At 46.7% G+C, this 20,761-nt stretch overlaps 1 protein-coding gene across 2 annotated transcripts in view; it reads left to right on the top strand.

Moving 5' to 3' along the window:
- The first annotated feature begins 836 nt into the window (after positions 1 to 836).
- SGMS1 (sphingomyelin synthase 1) overlaps positions 837 to 20,761 on the top strand; it is a 110,011-nt gene continuing 90,086 nt past the window's right edge. For both annotated transcript variants that reach the window (XM_054982966.1, XM_054982965.1), the window contains exon 1: positions 837 to 1,110. The gene's annotated coding sequence lies outside the window, so the exon portion shown is untranslated. The remainder of the gene's footprint in view (positions 1,111 to 20,761) is intronic.

Genomic DNA, 20,761 nt, shown 5'->3' on the forward strand with positions numbered 1-20,761 from the left:
TAAGTTCTCTTGCCTACAAACTCTGGGTTTCTCTTTCACACGGTGCCACTAGCAGTCACATACAAATTTCAGCTCAAACCAGTTCACGAACCCTCAACATGCTTAGAACCAATTCTATCGGTCGGAAAAAATCAAAACAATTACTTTAAAAGTAAACCTATCTAGATCAGAGGAGGCGACTACTCACTTGCTGGACTTTAATATGCCCTGCTACCTGCCCCTTGGGCTTCTTTCTTTCCCCCGAACAATGTTTTTTTTAAAAAATATCTCTGCGCTTGTGTCTGGCAACCTGACACACACCGAAGCCTCTCCATCGTACTTTTCTCTCCATGCCAGGAAACGCTTCACAATTCACTTTCTGAATGCTGATTGGGAATCCTGAGCACTCTTCCCCCGAGTAAGTCCAGGCCTTGCTTCCCAGTAAACCAACTTAGGCTCCAGCTGCAAGCCCGCAAATCCAAGGGACGCTCACTTCCACGGAACACCGCTGCCCAGCAGAGTGGGGCCCGGCGTACTTCTGCGAATAGGCTCAAGGAGGCCAAGGCACAGAAACGAGGTCAGCCCGATAAGACAGCGGTTCAAGAAAACCGGGCGGCGGCGGCGGCTCAGCCAGCCAGCCACGCGGCTCCCCTGCTCCATGCCCAGAGCCCCTTCCCCGCGTATCCCCGACGGGGCGCGCCACAGACCCCGCTCGCGAGAGCGGCCACGCCGGCCGGCCGGCTCCTCAGGCGCTCCTCGGCATCGCCAGCAGGCGGAGCCGCCCCGACGAAAGATGGCTGCGCGCGATGACAAGGCCGTCACGTGGGGCGGCCGTCGCCCGCTTGCCCGCCCCCAGCCCGTCGCCGTCCCAGACCCTGCGGGCCGCCAGCTGCCGCCGCCGCTGCCGCCTCTCCTGCCCTCCCGCCTTCCTCTGGGCGCAGGCAGGCAGCCGGCGCGAGGAAATGCGCCCGCCCGCTCGGCTGCCGAGCCCAGCCTAAGCCTCGCCCGGCGGCCCGGCAGGCCAGCCCGAAGGTCCCTCCCTAAGCTGCCGCTCGCCACCCTCTCTCCCTTCTCTGTCCCGCACTCACAGTCTGGAGAGGGGAGGAGGGGGCCGCCGCGGAGGGAGGAGAGGTGAGTGCCTCCGGTTCCCCGGTGCGCCACCGGACTCTGCCCTGCAGCGTGTCTCCGTAGGCAGAGTAGCCAAGGCAGCCGGAGCGCGGGCAAAGGGCCACTGGGAGCGAGGCGGCTGCGAGCGTGGGGAGAAGGCGAGCGACTGACTTGGAGGGGGAGCGAGAAGAGGGTGGGGTCTGAAGGCCTTGGCATGGGGAGGGAAGGGATTGGGGGCGGGGGGGCACTCCAGGCACGGCAAGCCAGCCCCCCCCCGAAGCGTTGGGCCAGGCAGGGGCTGGGTAGCCTGGGGGGGGGGGGTCGAGCCTGCGGGCGGGGTGAGGTGGAGGGTAGTGTGGCCACGGGTGGGATTGAAGTAGGATGTGTGGCGTAGCAGGGGGCTGTGGTTGGCCCAGTGAGTTGCTAGGATATCTGTGCCTTCGTGGGGATGGAGGCGGGGGGGGGGGGTTGGGTGTCATGGCAAGATAAAAAGAGCTGAAGGGACCAGGGGTTTTTTGGGGGGGGGAGGCTGAAATGAAGTGGACAGGGAGTGCTTCTTACACTTGGGAGAACAGCTGCTGTGTTCCGAGTTTGTGTGTGTGTGTGGGGTGGGGGTGGGGATGTAGAGGCGGTGACGGTTCTGGAAGCCAGGCCCTTAGGATCGCACTTTGAATTCGGACTTACTTTTGAGCAACAGTTCAAGAGGATTTACAATGTCATCCTAAACTGAATCCTGTTCATCTTAAATATGCATAGAATGAGAGCATGAGAGAAGCGCGCAAGGAGAGTAAGGCAGATTGGTGTGTGCGGGTTTGTGGCTGACTGAGGGTGTCACAGTATGAAGCTAAGTGCTGGGTGGTTGTGTGTGCCATGGAGTACATTAATAACAATAATCCTTTTTAAAATTAAAGTTTGTATTTGCTCAAAGTGCTTCATAGGCATTTTATCAGTCACAACAGGCAGATAAGGTAGGGCACTGTTAGTACCTGCATACCAGAGGGAGAGGCTTGTCTGAGAGATACTGGCTTGCCAAAGATCACTTCATTTAAGCTGGTTAGTGGTATTCTTAAGTATGGAAGTGGAGAATTGAAAGAATTTTTCAGCATGGAGGATATGGTGACTTTTAGGGCAAAGTTATTAAGGAGAAATACCTCATGTGCCATGTTTATAGCTTGTGTTAGAATTAGAAAAGGGTGTTTTAGGGTCAGCTGTCCTTTTGGGATCCTGGTACTGAGAGAATTCATTATTCACTTTGAGGGAGCCATGGGAGATATCCATAATAAAGTTATATGTTCTACTACAATGATCAAAGATCCAGTATCGTAGAAAGTTATTTGTTTTCCTGCCTAGGCTACTGAAGTTTTGTAGAATGTAATCAATGTGTTTTAAACACATGACATGTCTTCAGTATTTCTTATTCTTAAAATTTTTAGTTTAAATGATGTGCGTGCAGGTATAGGAAAGGCTTTCCTATGGGAGTAAAATGTTGTTATAAGCGCTTTACTAACTTCAGCCATATCAGAACAGTAGATGGAAGATGTGTTTGAGCTGAGGAGCTGTTAACTTTCCTGAACAGTAGGTAGCAATTAGTTGAAGGGCTTGAGTCTACTGGGGTATAGAACTAGTAAGGGTGGTTTGTACACTTTACGTCAGTGGAGCTCAGGGCTAGTGCTAAAATGATAGTGTGGATTAATTTTTTGTAGGAAGAGCCTGCACTGAGTAACTTTAAGTTTTCCTTAGTAGATATATAAATCTGTGGAATTTATAAATTATTTCAGTAATTATTTTTCAAAATGTGCATGTTAAATGCAGTTCTGTTGAGATCACAGTTTTATCTGAAACGAGCAGCATGTGTATTTTCAGCCTTGGTACACACGTACATAACCCAAGGATTCTGGTACACATGTACTGAGGCTGCAAACATGACCCATTTTAGACCAAAGGGCAGTTGTGCAGATTGGAGGGAATTGGATGCAGCACGCTTTCCCAGTATGATAAAATGTAATGACTGAAAAGGGCTTTTAATTGTCAATGAAGTTCATATTCTTTGAGTGAATTTATGATACAGCTAATAAGGGTGAAGGTGCTGTTTGAAGGATGATGTTGTAGAAATGTTGCTGGATTTACTGTAAGGATGCGAGAAGAGCCTATACTTTGGCTAAATTGTTGGCACAAACTAGCACTTAATGAGTTGCCAGCTACTTGTACAAAATAAAGAGTAGTTTAGAGGCTGGTTTTGCAGGCTGCTAGCAGTGGCAGTGACTGTACTTCAAATGTAGACAAACTGTTCCATGTGCTCTAATATTCCCATAGTTAATTGGTAGTAAGAATAGTTTATATGCCGTTTACATACTTTAATTAGAATTCTTATCTTTGCATGTATTTATTTTTGGCCACTTCCCACATTATATTTCAGATGTATATGAAGGTCTTTTAACTGTATTCCTCAAAAAATGTAAAAGTGTGAATGTGATGGAACAGGTGTTGAAAACGCATCCATTCATATGAGAGTTAGAATTGGCTTGTGGCTCCTTGCTGAACATAAGACTTGCTGGCAAACTTTTTTTTGTAATGTATGGAAGGCCTTAACAGTTCCTTCGGGTATCGTGAAGATCTGAACAACTCACTTGTGTAACCTTTTTATCTTTAAGTGGACAAAGTCTTAAGGCCAATTTACTTTATATAAAAGGGCTGAATATAAAAATGTAAGTGATTTGTGCACCTTTTTAATGATTAAAGCTGAAGGGGGAACTGGGATATCTTCCTCCATGGTGATTGCAGTTATAGTTAAATTTTGCCCACAGCAAGTAGAACTTAATAATATTAGTTTAGTGATGCCACTTTCACCATGCTGGATCAGAACTTTCTTGGGACCTGCATTTACTTATCCAGCTTTGATGGGCTGTGGCAATCCTGTGAAAAGTACTAGAAGCTATTATCGTTTGCATAATTCATCCTGCACAATTCTGCTGCAATTTTTACTGATGTATTCATGTCCCAAGACTCCATAGTCACTACACTGTATTATCTCTCCTGTCTTGAATTTGTGGAAAGGGAAACTCATATGGGCTCATTCTGCAGTTCATTGATAGCCTTAGATTCATTTAGCTCACTGCCCCTTGTTTTCTGTCATCTTTTCCCCATTTAGGAATGCTTCATTCTTTAAACAATTGTTGGTTTTTTTGTTGGATTCTTGAATATGTTGGGATTACAATCAGAGAACGGACTAACTAGGTTGCTAATGAGTGCCGCCCCCGCTTCATATCTAAATTGGTGGTAGGAGCTATGGAAAAGCCTGAACAGCAATGAAACAGTAGAGCTCTAACCACTGTCAAATGCATCACTCAAGAACTGCAAGTATGAAGTTATTCTGGCTAACTAAGATTTAAACACAGGGTACAGACTGTGTAAAAGTTATGTCTTGCATTGATTTCTTTAATATTAAATGTGCTATTATTATTATTATTATTATTAAGATATTTTATATCCTGCCTTTCTCCCCCAAAAGCTTACAACGTTGTTCTCTATTTCTTCGTTTTATTCTCACAATAGCAACACTGTGAGGTAAGCTAGACTGAGACCATGTTACTGACCCAAGGTCACCCAGCAAGCATCCTTGGCAGGGTGGGGATTTATACCTGGGCCCCTCCCTGGTCGTAGTCCTCTAGCCTGTACATCATGTTATGGTGGTTTACTATAGAATTTGTTCCTAGAGTGCCCACACTTTTTAGATTTTTGCTAAAATGTTCTGCAAACCTGGTCAGTTATTCTGTACCATGCAAGCCTAGCTTCATTTCTGAATGAAGATGTTACTTTGAATACTTTTGTTATATAGAAAACAGATGCCTGGCTCTTGTTGATTTTAAAACCTATGAAGTAATGAGATTTGGATGTGCATGGAAGAAAATTCTGTGCATGCACTGAATGAAATCTTAGTGATGGCTTAGTTTGGGCGCATGGTGCAATATAGCCTGGATGTTACTGCTAATGGAAGGTAAAATGAGGCCACAACAAACACTGGAGAACAGAGGCAAAGCCGAAACACTGCAATAAAAATAAAGTATGAGATTCTCTTTTTTTCAAATATGCTTTTATATGCATTTTTTTTAAAAAAAATCTTTCTTGGGAATTTTTGTGATCAAACACATCTAACTTTTCTTAGTGAAACTGCAGTTGTGCCTACTTGCACGTGAACATTTCGGGTTTCATTTATTTAAGACCTTTTTGGTGCTATACATTTTTGGTGTTTTGCAATTTGCTTACTTTCAGATGCTTTTGATAGAACAGTTATTTATCCACTCAGTATCTTTTTTAAAATGTTCATATTCTCTGAATTAAAACAGGAAGTTATCTGTAATGGCATCCTAAATAGATTTGTAGAAATATATAGGCTTGGATCTTGTCAAAAATCTCCACGGATGGAAGGGTTTCCATCAGCGTAGTGTGACTTCCCTGCCTTCCTCCTCTTGCTGCAGCCCAAAATATCTCCTAAAATGCTGTTGCTGGAGGACAAGGGATTTCCCGGAGCAGCTTGGGGTAGGGGGAGAGGACTTGGCAAAAATAGTAATTTTCCCCTCCCCCTTGCGTGCAAGGAAATGATTGATGAGACCCAATCTATTCACACAGGCATTCAACTCTCAAAGCATCATTTTGCTTCTTTATTTATTCTTTTTTTACTTGTTAGTTTGCCATTGACCAACATTCTAGATCCTCCCAAGCAGGGCTTTTATTGGCAGCTCCTTCCACAGCCTTGCATGTTGGGTATTATTTTTTTTGGAAGACTATGTTGTGCAATTTAAACAGTTATACAAGCAAGCACAGCTGCTCTGTTATTTGGGGAGGAAGTTACATATGTTTGATATTAAATATCCCCCCCAAAGTTTTTAGAATATGTCAGGGTTTTTTTAAAGCATATTTTTGACAAAAAGGGGATTTCATAGCATATGATTATTGCACCTCTTTTTACTTTGCCCAGTTTCATCATTGGAAGCTTCCCTGGACTTTTCTTTGGGCCTAGTGTGGTACGTAAAGAAAAAAAAACCCACTGGTCCAGGGGAGTTGGTAGAATCGGGGATTAAAGTCACAGTCCTAAAAGCACACCCCTGAACACAGCAGTGGTAGTACTGCTACCACTTCCCCCAATGTTCTGTAGCTCAGAAACTGGGAAAACAAGCCTCAAGCCTTACTGGACTTTGCCTGAGAGTCATCTCTGCTGCTGAGTCTTCATATAAGTTACAGAGGTTGCTGGATCAAACTGGTCTGGGCACTGATTTAGGTTAAAGCCGAAGATCAATGAAATACCACATAGTTATGAATATTTCATTTATTATAAATGTGCATTAAAAGGTTTTATTTTGGAAAATATGTTAAAAAGATAGATAAAACAAGAGCATCCTAATACTCTACGTACCTGATAGAGTCTTTTGCCACTCTAAGTCTTGGTGGTAATTTGAAGATGTAACATATTCTTAGTGAGGATCAACGTTTCTTAAATCCTAGACATCATGTAAAAATGTAAGCCAATATTGGCAGAGCAGGCCAAAGGAAAAAGCATAAACTGACTTTTCCAATTTATTCCCAATTGTCTAGCAACCTGTGGAGATTTCACCCATCAGTCAGCACCCTGCAATAGCATGTGAGGTTGCTATTCTACAGCTGTGTCAAGCCCTCATAGCATTACCATGAACTAGGGTTGCCAGCCTCTAGGTGGTGACTGGAGATCTTCTGGAATTACAACTGATTTCCTGTCATCACTCCTCAGAGATCAGTTCCCCTGGAGAAAATGGCTGTTTTGGAGTCTGGACTCCATGGCATTATACAGAACTGAGATCCCTCTCCTCCTAGAACCCCACCGTCTCCAGGTTCCTCCCCCCAAATCTCCAGGAATTTCTCAACCTGGAGCTGGCAACCCTACCATGAGCACGTACCATCATCTTATGAGGACCGTAGACTGGTTTGATCAACTTAAATGGTTGGAACGCTGGGCCTTGTCTTTAACCTTGGAGACCTAAACAACAGCGCCTGTGCTGCAAAATAAGCTTCTATAGTTTCACTCTCACAGTGGCAATGCTTACCCAATGCTTACAGACCCTGGCCAAGCAGGCCTGTTTCTTAACATGGTGTAGTGGTTAGAATGTTGGACAAGCATCTGGGAGATCCAGGTCTGAACCCCTATTCTGCCATATAAGATTGCTGGGTGACCATGGACCAGTTGCTCTCTTTTCAGCCTAACCTTCCTCACAGGGTTGTTGAGAGGATAGATGGAGGAAAAGAGAATGATGTAAGCTGCTTTATGTCCCCATTGGGGAGAAAGGTATAAGTGAAGTAAACAGATAGCACTTTATTTTCCATGGAAAGCTTCAAATGTTAGACAATGATTATAAACAAAAATGTTTGAGTCACTGTTGCTATTGCCACTTCTACCTAACACACCACATCCGACTCAGATGTTGTTTTTGGCTTTGATTCAAATATAACAATAACTTTTGTCTTTGAACTAGAGTGTTTTTGAAAGGGTGCAGTATTTGCTTTGAAAAAGCATTTCAAAGACGCAAAGAATGCTAGTGCCGGTTTCGTTTTTTTATAGAAAAAGGTTTCTCCTGGGCTTACGATGCTCCAGATGTTGTTTTGTGTAAAATATGAATATCAGATAAATGAGAAACTCTAATCTTCTTTGGTTACGGGTGGTGATTTGAAGCACTGACAGAAGTGAAGTGTCCTTTTTTATTTGTTTAGAGAATTTCTATGCTGTCTCTTTAAGAAACCTGCTTGAGGTGGTTTACAAAACAAAACATCATAAAAGCATAAAATACCACAAATTATTAATTAATCCCAACATTAAAAACACAGGCAGAGTATAAAAACATAAAATATTGAATAAGTTAAAATGAACCTCGCGGTTCTCAGACTAAAAGCAGAATCCAAAATTGCTACTAAAAATCAACCTTTAATTAAAACCTGAGTAAAAAGAAACTTGGCTGGGTGCCTGAAAGAGTGTAGCACAGGCACCAGGTGAACCTCAATGGGAAGGGCATTCCACAGGTCGCATGACGTTGCTGAAAAAGCACTGTTGCTGGTTGCCATCTGCCTCACCTTGGAATGCAGGATTGCAGAGATTAAGACTTGCAAGGAAGATATTAGCTGGCAGATTGAATAATATGGGCGGCAGTCCAACTATTTAGGGCTTTGAAGGTAAGAACCAGCACTTTGAATTATGCTGAGAAACAGATGGGCACCTAGTGCACATCATTTATCATGTGGGAAGGGTGATAAATCCATGTATTCTGCCCTTGACAGTAGCTGTATTTTGGATCAGCTGAAGTTTCTGGACAGTTTTCAAAGGCAGCTCCATCTAGAGCACATTACAGTAATCGAACCTGGATGTAATCAGAGCATGGATCACCATCGTGAGCTTGAAATTTTTGAGGAACAACCATACCAAGGCTGATGAAAGGTGCAGTGTGCCACAGAGGAGACCTGAGCTTTCAGCTGTAGCCCAGAATCCAGCAGCACCCTTAAACTTCTGCTGTAGTATAAGACAGGTTGAATCCTCAATCAACTTTATCATTGGTTGTTGTGGGTTTTCCAGGCTGTATTGCCGTGGTCTTGGCATTGTAGTTCCTGACGTTTCGCCAGCAGCTGTGGCTGGCATCTTCAGAGGTGCTACACGAAACGTCAGCTGCTGGCGAAACGTCAGAAACTACAATGCCAAGACCACGGCAATACAGCCCGGAAAACCCACAACAACCATCGTTCTCCGGCCGTGAAAGCCTTCGACAATACAACTTTATCATTGACTAAGAGTCTTGGCTGGGTTGAACTTCAGTTTATTAGCCCTCACCCATCTCATTACCTACTCGGGGCACTGGTTCAGGAGTTCCACATAATATAAGATTTTATTTTATGATCAGGATTTCCACAGACCATCTGACTTAGCAGTGAAGGATAGAGATTAGTGGCATCTCACCCAAAAACTTATGATGATTTCTCCTGGCAGTTTCATGTAGATGTTAAATAGCATGGGGAGAAGTCAGGACCCTGTGGGACTCTGTAGCATAAATGCCTTACAGCCAAGCAGCAGCACCACTGTCTAGAAATGGTCAGTCAAGTAAGTGCAGAACCTCATTCCTAACCCAGTCAGCCTCTCCAGAAGGATGGTATCAAAAGCTAATTTTAACCTCCAATACCGAAAGAACAATGACACAATGGGACAAGGAGGTTAAAATTGCAGAAAAAGACGTTGATAAGTAACGGCTTGAAGAAGGAAGTGGGCTGAAACGAGTGAAAGTGAAGGAGACCGGTTAAGCTCGTCGCCATGGACACTGGTTTCAGTGAATTTAATAGCCATCATTGGCCCGTTGTGGCATTGCTGCTACCACCGATTATTTATGGACATTCCGTTGGAATTATATTGGATGGTGAAATTGTATTCCGTTGGTCTGTAATTTGGGCGTTATGGTTCTGTAAGTTTGGGACTGTATGTGATGTAAATATCGGAATTACACTGTAATAATTGTGTGTGGTTGTGACTTCCTTGAGCCTACGTGCTCTTTTGGGTTTTGAAGAATTATTCAAAGTCTGTTAAAGGACGTTCTAAAGCCTCTTTAATATGTTTAGATTGTAACAGACTTTGTACCTGTAAGTATCTAAACCTATTTATCTTATATCCAGTTTTTTTTTCTTATTTTCTTTTTTTTAAGGAGAGTACCTTCTGGTGCTATTGAATGTAATGTGTTTAGCCGTGCTTGCTCCCAAACTGCAAATTCCTGGTTGCCTTGAGCTGGAGGAAACCAATCTTGATTAATTATTGTAGACAATTTAGATATACCAGGCGATAGTATATGCCTATATTTATGCCAAATTTTAATCCTGATTTTAATATGCTCACTAAGATTGTCTTTTTTATTAGACATGCTCTTTTTATTCCAAAAAACCCTCCCTCAACTTATTAGGCTTCATATAATATTCCTCAATATGTGCCCAATTCGATCGTTTTTCTGAAGTTAATGTTCTTAAGAGAGAGGCTAGGTTAAACGCCTCATAATACTTCAAGAGATACGGAAATCTCAGACCTCCTCTGCCTTGTGGTCTTCTGATTGTTTCAAAATTGATCCTATGAGCCTTTTGTTCCCATATGAAATTATTTAATATTGTTTGCCAAAGCTTTATCTCTTGATTTGTTAATACTATGGGTAAAGCTGAAATAGAAAGAGAAACCCAGGCAAAATAATAATAACATAGTAACATTTGATTTATATTCTGCTCTTCAGGAAAACTTAACGCCCACTCAGAGCGGTTTACAAAGCATGTTATTATCCCTACAACAAATTCCCTGTGAGGTGGGAGGGGCCGAGACAGAAGCTGTGACTGACCCAAGGTCACCCAGCTGGCTTCCAAGTGGAGGAGTGGGGAATCAAACCTGTTTCTCCAGATTAGAGTCCTGTGCTCTTCACCACTACACCAAACTGGCAGTCAAATATACACCAAATATACACCAAACTGGCTCTCAAAAATAAAACTTGGTAACTAAATGCAATCTATTTGCCCAAGTAAGGCTTTTTCAACTCCATTTCTGTATTTGTTCTTTTATACTCCTATAAATACTATCATAATTATAATATTTCAACTTACCTAGATTCGTCGGTATCTGTACCTCTAGATATCGCCATTTTTCTTTTACCCAGCGGATTTATTCTTTGGACTTTTGTTTCCCTTCTAGAGTTTTTAAAATTTGTTTTTTGACTCATAGATTTATTCTAATACCTAAAATGGGTTGTGGCGGGGAGGGGGGGGGAGAGCCAAAAACAGTTTTTGCAGTAGACTGCACATTTCCAGCATATATGGCCTGGAGAACATGGATATAATTTGTTCTCACTCAGTACCAAATGTTCAGGAAGGGAAAGGCTAAGAAACTTCCCCCCGCCCCCCTGATTATAGAAAACTGGTGAAAAGCTTGTTCTGTTTTGAAGTATGCCAAGAAACAATGAAGTATAGAATAGACTCTCAGTCAGGTTTCTTTTTTATTCATGTTTTACATGTTTTCAAACAAGAATTGTACCTTCAAGTTTCCATTCTCCAAGAATGAAAATGACTGCAATGAGTGAAAATTTCACTTAACCTGTGGGCTGTTTGGAAGCTTGAGATTGCACTCTGTACCTGTTGACGTTGTCATAGTAGTTGGATGAGGGGTTGGCCTTTATTTTCTAGAACAGGTGACTTATTAATAGAAAGTGGTAGGTTTTATTACTAAGGCTGCAATCATATGCTCTTTATTGTGGAGTAAACATCACTGAACATACTAGGACTTCATTTTGAATAAATGTGCAAAGGCTCGGGCACCAAGTTAAGAGTTTCGAGTGGGTGAGAAAATAGCACCCAGAGCAATGTTCACCATGTATGTGGTTTATTGAGGCGTTCTAGAACATCCATGATCCCTCTTCTTTTTCCATACTAAGATCTGTAGGTTCTGAACTTCTAACATAATTGTGACTTACTGTAACAAAAGCTGCAATACCTGGAGGCAACTTCCACTGAAATTAGTAGGAATTACAGTCTAGTGACAACAAATATAAAATCAGTAGCAAATGGTACAGCTAGAGGAGGTAATAGTTAAGTTGATTGAATGCAGACTATGTTGTGGCTGTGGAAACTGCTGGCATTAGAGCCCTTCGGAGGAAAAGCTAAACTTTCTGGTTTCTTTCAGATAAGTGTTTTGTTTTCTTCACTCACATTTGTTACCTCTCTTGTTGCGTTCTACAACCTGTATGCTTTTCTGCAGATCCTGTCAATTGGAGTGTTGACACAGTGCCTTGTCAACTGAAGATCTTTTCTGTATTGAATCAAAACGGTGGCTATAATGATATCCTAAAGATAGTTGTGGAAGTGCTTTCATTAATTATTCACTCTTGTGCATTCAAGCTTTTAAAATTTGCTTCCTAGTTATCTTTTCTTATTTTCCGTTTTATTTTACTGTCTAAAGATTTTTTTGCTACATGTAAGGAATAGCACACATGATGCACACATTTATTTATTTACTTCATTTATACCCCACCTTTCTCCCCATTGGAGACCCAAAGCAACTTACATTATTCTCTTCTCTTCCATTTTATCCTCACAACAACTCTGTGAGGTAAGTTAGGCTGATAGTGTGTGAAAATGGATTCTGTATATGTAACTAAAATAGCAGAATCATTTTTTTGTGATACACTCTGTCTGGGAAGTAATAATACTGTTCTGAGATGGTTGGGAAGAGTGAGATTTTCTTGTCTGTAAACTATGACTGATGGGTGGCAGTTTTGTCTATAATCTCAACTCACATTGATGCATGATATTGTCACATAATACAAAATGGAGGATACTTTGCTGATTCAAGCTCACATGGTTACATTGGCTGCTGAAGCTCTTCTAAGATGGGCTGCAGGTTTTTTCCCAAACTAACTGGATACTGTTGCATCACATGATGTGCCTTTGGTTCCTGATTAAAATAGGTGAGACTGCTCTGCCTCATATAATTCATGTCACTGTGCAGAATTTTACCCAGTGTATTGGTCTGGAGCTGTAATGGCCCTTTTGCATCTGAAACATGTGTTTTTAATGTAATAATTAGGATCCGAACATCTCTGATTCTGATCAGTACTTTTCTGAGCATACCTTTAACCTGGAGTTAAAGCAATTTAGTAGGGATGGAATCAAGGACGAGAGTAGCAGAGCACAAGGAGTAGGACTCTGTCCTTGCTCAGTCAACCATGCTGTTGACATCAGCATCCAAGGCTTGGGTAAATGGTGCTGGAAGAGGCAACCCTTTAGCAGACCTGGCAGAGCAGCTCTCCATTTCCATGATGGCTCACAAACAGCGGCATGAACATCTGCCAGAAGACTGCAGAGTCATGTTGCAAGCCAGAATGGCAACAAGAAGGAGTGTGGACTCTTTGTTCCTTCCTCTACCAGCCTCTCTCTGCTCAGTTCTATGAGGAGAAATGTCTGGGTTTTGTTCTGGATCAGGAGAGTTGTCAAGGAACGGCGGGGGAACATCAGTCCCCCCCCCCCCCCAGCATAACTAAAGGGAAACTACCTGTAAGCCAATTGCTTCCCTTCCATTTAAGAGCCACTAGGTAGTCCCTGCCAGGCTTCTGAAGGCAGCATGCTTCTTTCTCTTTATTTTTGGGGAATTTTCCTCCACCTGGGATGGTTAAAGGGGAAGGTTCCCCAGTATACAAAAATGTCCCTAGATCGTCTTCGTCCTTCTGTGCAGCCCCACATTGGGACTGCGCAGGCGCAGGCCAGCCGCGGAAAAGATTTTTCTAGCTCTAAGAGATGTGAGGGGGACGTTCGGATCCACCGCGCATGCGCGCCGGTGTTCCCGCCAATTTTGAATGCATATATATCCGAACGTCCCCGGCATTCCCTCAGTTCCTTTTTCGCCGCCGTCGAAAAGGTTCTTATTGTCTAGCGTTCGTTTCAAGCGTCTCTTCGGAGTTTTGGATCGTTTCTTCTGCTGGTCGGTATTTTCCCCTTGTCATCTGTCGGGAGATACCGTTCATTATGTCGCAGACATCTTTGTTTAAAAAGTGTCATAAATGCGGCACTAAGATGACCCATTCGGACGGCCATGAGCTCTGCCTCATCTGCCTGGGCGAGGGGCATGTTGTCGAGCGCTGCTCCATTTGTATGTCCTTCACTCCGAAGGCAAGGAGTGATCGGAAGGCCAGGCTCCGTGCCTTCTTGTGGGATGCCAACCTTCTCCCCCCCAAGCCGTCAGGCTCTTCGGGAGATAGGCCGCGCTCCGCCGCTCCGTCACCGGCGCCGTCTCGTAAGTCGCCAGAGCCGCTCCCCTCGGAACCGACGGGGCAACCCGTTCCGGAGGCCCGTCCTGATTCCGGTTCCGGGGATCGTCCTTCGAGCCGGAAGGCCAAGAAGCGTTCCGCGCCCAAGCCGAAGTCCTCCTCCAAGCCTTCGGTTCGGGAGGCTGTTTCGGAGCCCCCGTCCAAGAAGGCCAAGGCGAAGTCGAGGGCCAAGGACCGTGCATTGTCCCCAGCTCCGACTGTGCTGCCTGGTTCTCCGGCCGAACCAGTCCTGATACCCGACGATGTGGTGAGTCTCCACACCCCGTCGCCTCCTTGCACGCCTCCTCCGTCGGTTCCCGAGGAATTTGTGCCGTTTCCGCCTTTCCCGGATCCGTTCCAATCTTTTGAGCGCTCCCTGCCGTCCGCCCCGGCGCCTTCAGAGGCCTCCGTTCCACTGCCGTCTACCTCGTCGGTTCCGATGCCTCTTCGCTGGCCTGCCCCGGTGCCTGCTCCTCTGCCCCCTTGCCAGCCGGTCGCGGGGGTTGGGAACATGACCTCCTGGCAGGATTTTGTGGCGTGGTTCCAGCAGTCGCTGCCCTTCCTGCAACATCCGTCGGTTCCGATGGTCTCCGTTCCGGCTCAGCCAGTCGGGCTCCCAGCACCCGCTCCTCCACCTCCGGGCTTACCTCTGCGACCGCCGGTTCCTGCAACTTATCCGTCGGCCCCGACCGCTCACCGGTCTTCGGTTCCGACGCAAACCTCGCCGGAGTTTTCGGATTCCGAGGATGATGAAGGTCTGGCGTCACCGTCGGAGTGCTCTTCAGACGCGGCCTCGGATCCTTCCCCGGATGACACCGTGGGTGGGCCCCGCTCATCGTCCCCGAATGACGATTACAGGCTATTCTCCGAACAAATGGTGCGGATGGCCGCCGCGCTGGAGATAGACGTCTCCTCCACGACCTCCAAGCCCAAGAGTAAGCTGCTGGAGGCGCTGTATTCCGGGTCCCCCGCGTCGGTGGCGTTTCCCCCTGTGGAGGATTTTGTTGATAACGCTCTCGCGCTCTGGCAGGCGCCGGCGTCCCTGTCCGCGACGGCAAAGAAGGTGGAACGGTACTACCGTTTAAAGCAAGATGATTGCCCGTACCTCTTCAATCACCCGAAACCCTCGTCGATCGTGGCTGAGGAGGGTCAGGCTCGGTTCCGTTCCGGTTCCTCGTCGGCCCCGGCGGACCGGGAAGGCAGGAAGCTGGATGGCGTGGGCAGGAAACTCTACTCATCCGCGTCTCTGGGATTCCGTATTGCCAACTTCCAGGCCATAATGGGATCCTATAATCTATTCCTGTGGAAGAGGCTGTCTTCTTACCTCTCCGACCTCCCGGAGGATCGCCGCCACCTGGTTAAGGCCCTCCAAGCCGAGGCCGTGAAGCTGTCAAAACAGCAAATGACAGCTGGCAAGGACGCCGCCGACTCTGCAGCGCGAGCGATGGCAACTTCGGTGGTCCTGCGTCGGCACGCCTGGCTCCGGTCCACGGCCCTGCCTCCAGAGAAGAAGGCGAAGGTGGAGGACTTCCCGTTCGAGGGGCCCCAGCTCTTCTCGGAGAAGACGGATGAGTCCCTCTCCCTGATGAAGAAGAATCAGCAGACGGCCAAGTCCCTCGGGGTCGCCCCCTCAGCCCAGTCGTCGGGTCCGAGGTATCGCTATGGTCGGTTCCGATCCTACCAGACCCCTTACCAGCCTTACCAGCAGCGTCAAGGGCGCTTCTTCTCGGGCCAGTCCTACGGTCACCGATCCTACTCTGCCCAGCAGCGTCACCCTTCCAGGCGCTCCGGCCGGTCCAAGGGCAGGCAACAGCCCTCTTCGCCCAAGCCTTCGACCTCGGCGCAGAAGCCCTCGGTCTTCTGACTGCGCCTGAACGCTCCCCCGTTGGCCTCCGAGGGTGCTTCCTCTGCTGCCCAGTTTCTGGACAGGCTTCGACCTTTTTTGCCCTGTTGGCAACGTGTTACTTCTGACGCTTGGGTCCTGTCCATTGTGGCCCATGGTTACAAGTTAATGTTTACGGATGCACCCCCTCTCTCTCTCCCTCCCCGTTGTTCTCCATGTTGTGATGTTGTGTTACACAATAATGTTATGGAGTTGGTTACCAAAGGTGCTGTCCGGGTGGTCAATGTCTCTACTTCCCCATGGGGATTTTACTCCAGATACTTCCTTGTGGATAAAAAGGGTGGAGGTTCCCGGCCCATCTTAGACCTTCGAGGCCTCAATGGTTATTTGAAGGCTGAGAAGTTTCGCATGCTGACCCTGGCGCGAGTCATGGAACTCCTGGAAGTGGGCGTCTGGCTGGCCATTCTAGACCTGAAGGATGCCTACTTCCACATTTCTATATTTGAGGGCCACAGGAAATACCTGCGGTTTGTGTATGGGAATTCTGTGTATGAATATACAGTGTTGCCCTTCGGGCTAGCCTCTGCACCCAGAGTCTTCACAAAGTGCATGGCCACCGTAGTGGCATACCTGCGGTCCCAGGGTTGCTTTATCTACCCGTACTTGGATGACTGGCTCCTGGTGGGACCCTCGCCTGACTCTCTCCAGGCCCATATTGCCCTCACTTTGTCCGTGCTGGCTAGGCTGGGCTTGGTGGTTAATGGGGATAAGTCTATCCTGACCCCAGGCATGGCCATTAGGTTTATTGGGGTCCATTTCAATTCCCTGCTGGGTAGAGCCTACCTGCCCCCTGACCGGTTGGCCAGGCTTTCCGCTTTGGCCCGGCATTTTATGCATTGCCGGTATCAGACTGCCCTTTTGGTTCAGACTCTGTTGGGCCTTATGGCCTCCACCACAGGGGTGGTTTTCTTTGCGCGCCTGCGTATGAGGCCTCTGCAAAACTGGTTTGTCCGGAGGTACAACCCCCTCACCATGGGTCAGCACCAGAGGTTTTCCATCCCCAGGGTGGTGCTGCGCTCTCTGGCCTGGTGGACTGTCCCTGGGAACCTGTCTGAAGGTTGTCCTTTCGGCCCCTTCCTAGCCGAGGTCACGGTTTATACCGATGCCTCCAACTTGGGATGGGGGGGGCGCTGTGGACAGCTTTCGGCTCAGGGCATCTGGTCCCCATCTGAGGCATCCATGCATATCAACCTTCTTGAGCTTAGGGCGATCCGTTACTCCCTCGCTTCTTTTGCAGATGCCATTCGGAACAGGAGGGTTCAGGTCCTGTCGGACAATACCACGGCCTGCTACTACCTCAACAAGCAGGGAGGGACGGTCTCGCTCAAGCTCTGCAAGGAGGCAACAACTCTATGGAATTGGGCCATGGTCAACAACGTCCTTCCCAGAGCCGTGCACATTGCCGGGGATCTCAACACCTCGGCGGATGCGCTGAGCAGGGTGTTTCTGCCTCAGCACGAGTGGTCCCTAAACAGGGTTTACCTCGACCAGGTTTTCCGCACATGGGGCACGCCGTTGGTCGACCTCTTCGCCACTGCCCGCAACAAACAGGCCCCGCTGTTCTGCTCCCGGGCCGGCATTGGCCGCCACTCCCTAGGGGATGCCTTCCAAATACCTTGGTCCCCAGGGCTCTTTTATGCCTTCCCGCCCTTTCCGCTCCTGTACAAGGTTCTTTCCAGGGTCAGGGCCTACCGAACCCGCTGTATCCTCGTTGCCCCTCGGTGGCCTCGCCAGGATTGGTTCCCCCTTTTGCTCTCCCTGTCCCAGGGGCGATGCCTCCCCCTGCCTCACGCCCCGGACCTCTTAACCAGGGACGGGGTGTGGCATCACGATGTGGCTGTACTGAATCTGGCTGCCTGGCTTCTGGGCAACCGGGAATGAACCTCTCTTCTGGGGTGCTTGGGGTGATCTTGAATGCCCGGAAACCGTCCACCAGGTTGTCCTACCAGAGGAAGTGGTCACGTTTTTCCCGGTGGTTGGCCCCAAAGGGGGTTTCTCCCTTTAGTTGCCCGCTCCCTGTCATCCTGGACTACCTCCTGGATCTCTGCTCCCAGGGCCTTGCGTTTTCCAGTATTAAGGTCCACATGGCTGCAATCTCTGCCTTCCATGAGCAGATTGATGGGAAGACAGTTTTTACTCACTGGCTTTCCAAGCAGTTCCTGAAGGGCCTGTTCAAGACCTTCCCTCCTAGGGCCCATCCCATTCCACAATGGAGTCTCTCCCTGGTTCTCTCCCAGCTGATGCTCCAGCCCTTTGAGCCTCTATCTTCTTGTCCCCTGCCTTTGCTCACTCAGAAGGTGGCTTTCCTGGTGGCAATCACGTCCTCTAGGCGTGTTGGGGAGCTGTCTGCCCTGCGGTGTGACCCTCCCTTCCTGCAGTTTTTCCCTGGTACTGTCATGCTCCACACTAGCATGGAGTTTCTGCCCAAGGTAGTCTCAAGGTTTCACCTACAGCAAAAGGTGTTCCTCCCTTCCTTTTTTCCAACACCTTCATCCCCAGGGGAACGAGCACTACACACATTGGATGTAAAGCGTGCTTTATTGTTTTATTTGCACCGCACCAAATGTTTCAGGAAGTCTCCTGCCCTGTTTGTGTGTTACTCTGGCCCTCGCAAGGGCTCACCTGCTTCTGCCCAGTCCATCTCTCGCTGGATTGTGTCTACGATTAAACTTTGCTATCAGCATGCTGGAGTCCAGTGTCCCTTGTTGGTTACCGCTCATTCCACTCGAGCGCAAGCTGCTTCTGCTGCCTTCCTACGAGGAGTGCCGCTCCGGGACGTCTGCCAAGCTGCGACATGGTCCACTGCAGACACTTTCATCAAGCACTATTCTGTGGATGTGCATGCACGACGTGACTCGGCTGTGGGCACAGCTGTCCTGCAGTCCTTGTTCAAGTAGACACTCACACCCGCCCCCATTGGTGAGATGCTAGTTACTCTCCCAATGTGGGGCTGCACAGAAGGACGAAGACGATAAACAGGGTTTCTCACCTGTAACTGTTGATCGTCGAGTCTCTTCTGTGCAGACACACATTCCCTCCCGCCTGCCCCGCTGTGAGTGCTTGGTTTCTTCCATTGTTTCTCCGGCGGCTCAGGTGAACTGAGGGAATGCCGGGGACGTTCGGATATATATGCATTCAAAATTGGCGGGAACACCGGCGCGCATGCGCGGTGGATCCGAACGTCCCCCTCACATCTCTTAGAGCTAGAAAAATCTTTTCCGCGGCTGGCCTGCGCCTGCGCAGTCCCAATGTGTGTCTGCACAGAAGAGACTCGACGATCAACAGTTACAGGTGAGAAACCCTGTTTTTCCTGTGCCTGACCCTATTACGCTGTTTTAAATATTTGCATAAGGGCCAGTCATTTTACTATTAAATATAGTGATGGGCCAGGAACTTAACAAGGAATCACTGGCTGGGAAGTGGGGGAGAGAAACGGTTGACAAATTCTACCCTATCCCTCAAAATTTCTACTTTGGGATCTCTTAAGCTCTCACAGACTTGAGCAGGCTGTTTTCTGTTCCCTTTCCTTTAACTGCTGCTCAGCCTCTGTCAACACTTTGTTTCTGAAATATTGTTAATAGACATCAGGCTTTTGAGGGTTTCCCCCCATTTTGGCTAATTTACAAACATATTTTTTCTGCCTAGCTAGGGCAGAGACCCCTGTTTTGTCTTTGTGTAGTGTAGTTTTGTGAATTTCCCCATCTGTACAGGGACTAGCCAGGTTGTTAACAGAGTGATTGGATTACATGTGTTGGCAGTGTATTCCTTCTGAAGTCCTGATATGAAATATTGAATTAAGGTATTTTATTTACAAGAATGTTTCTAACAAGCTTAATGCTTCTATAGCACTGTCCTTATTGTTTTCCACTTAGCATCCCCTTACCCCCTCCCCTTCACAAATACCAATTTATGAATTTGTCCACAAAATCTTTCTTTAATGTGTTCTTACTGCTGATTTGCCATAGCGCAAATTAGTACTCCTTTTGCTTTGAGGTAAGAACTTGTCATGCAATTGAATTTTTTTCAAACTAGAAAGGGCCTAGTCATAGGCAGAATTGAATGTAATTGCAGTGAAGTTTTCTGCAGTACTGCCACCTGTGTATGGAAAAGTTTTGTAAAGACTCTTGCCTATGAAAGCTCATAGAATCAGAAATCAAACTGTTCCAGAGGTATTATGACACTTTAAAGTGTTTGAACTGCAACTTGCAATGGGGAAGGGTAAGAATCCCCCCCCCCCTTTTCTGGGTTAATAATCTGAAAGCCATACGTCACAGAAAACTGTTTTTCTGAATTGTTTAACAGTGATAAATTGGAGTTCTGGCAGTATGTGTAGTTTTAAATAGGAAAATGTAGCATGAAATAAGTGCTTACAATGAAATTAAAAGGAAAATCCCGTGGGGAGGGGATGCCATCTTATGCCTATGTTTTTAATAATTCCGAAGTGTGCAGCATTTGAGAGTTTCTTTTCTTGCAATAATCATGGCACTTAAGATTAAACTGTAAGGAAAGAAGCCAAAAGGAAACCCTTGCCCAATGACAGCACTGTACACATACCTCTGCAGCAAGTCTTCTCTCCCCTGCTTATGATGTCTCGTCACAAGTTACTTTTGAAACTCTTCCAGAATCCTCATGGACTCCTGGAGCGCATCCACTGTGCTTCGCTAGTCACTAACAAAGGAAAGAAGGAGAAATGATTGTGATGTAGATGTGCTGGTTAATGTGGGAGCGGAACACAGCACATCTATAGGAAGTCTGCCCAATAACTGAGGAACGCCTCTGCTGTGCAGAATTGCTGAAGCAAAGCCTGCACAGGTGTATTAAAAATACTTATTTGGGCTGATTTTTGAGTAGTTGTGATCAAGTTAGTATTTATTTTATGGCATAAAATATTTTTTTGATCTGCTAAAAAGGAAGTTTTGTCCTACAGTATACAAACCCATGGTACTAAAAG

The sequence above is a fragment of the Eublepharis macularius genome, chromosome 6 (assembly GCF_028583425.1).
Source record: "Eublepharis macularius isolate TG4126 chromosome 6, MPM_Emac_v1.0, whole genome shotgun sequence".
Taxonomy (NCBI): domain Eukaryota; kingdom Metazoa; phylum Chordata; class Lepidosauria; order Squamata; family Eublepharidae; genus Eublepharis; species Eublepharis macularius.